Source organism: Primulina huaijiensis, unplaced genomic scaffold, assembly GCF_012295235.1.
Source record: "Primulina huaijiensis isolate GDHJ02 unplaced genomic scaffold, ASM1229523v2 scaffold203604, whole genome shotgun sequence".
Lineage (NCBI taxonomy): Eukaryota > Viridiplantae > Streptophyta > Magnoliopsida > Lamiales > Gesneriaceae > Primulina > Primulina huaijiensis.
The window spans coordinates 1-806 of NW_027353312.1; the positions used below are offsets into that span (position 1 = coordinate 1).

Consider the following 806-nt stretch of genomic DNA (forward strand, 5'->3'; position numbering starts at 1 on the left):
GTACCTAATAACTTGAAGTTCCTTTACACATTCTGACATCGAGGGCCGTTCTTTACTATCTGACCGGACACATCTCGATGCTAGATTCGCAGACATGGCTATCGACTCCATTGTGTATGATCCCCGTTCCATTTCTTTCTTGATCACCTTCTTCAGCTTCTTCTTGTCATTCAAAATGTGTCTAACCTGTGAAAGTTTCAAGCATATGAATTGTAATTTGGTAATGCTTGTTATAATTTCAATTGGTTTCTGAACATTCTAAATTGATCCTCAGAAAGTCGCGTTTCTGAAGTACCTTTAGTACCAAGTTTTGGTCACTTGGTCCTTGGTTCAGGTCTACTGCCCTCCTTCCTGTCAAAAGCTCAAGTAGAACGACTCCAAACGCGTATACATCACTTTGTAAAGTGAGTTTTCCTGTCTGTTTCAAAGGTTTATTTATACACGTCCATAGCTCAGTCTCTCTCGCCATTTTGTAAATTGAAGTTAGAATTAGACCTTCTATTCTTAGTTTCTAATTCCCATCCAAAGACATTAAAAACGGAAAAATAAAAGCTCTTTTTTTAAGTTATTAGATGAACTCCAAGTTAGACAGGGAACCCAAAAATCTTTAACATTCTTCCTTAAAAAAATATAGTAAAATTTTTGATCTCGGAGTTAATCACTTGAAAATCTTGGTCCTCTTCATGTTCTTGCAACAGAAAATGATAGAAGTGATCTTATTTTCTTGAAACTTGAAAGCATATCATACCAATGTATACTCTGGATCAAAATAGCCGAAAGTACAGAGCACTCTAGCCGTCACACAT

The 806-nt window shown here is 36.5% G+C and overlaps 1 long non-coding RNA gene across 1 annotated transcript; it reads right to left on the reverse strand.

Moving 5' to 3' along the window:
* Positions 1-6: 6 nt before the first annotated feature.
* Positions 7-806, reverse strand: LOC140966262 (uncharacterized). Its single transcript, XR_012173296.1, has 3 exons — positions 749-806; positions 296-418; positions 7-186 (listed from the first exon to the last, which is right to left on the reverse strand). It is a non-coding gene; the product is annotated as an uncharacterized lncRNA (long non-coding RNA).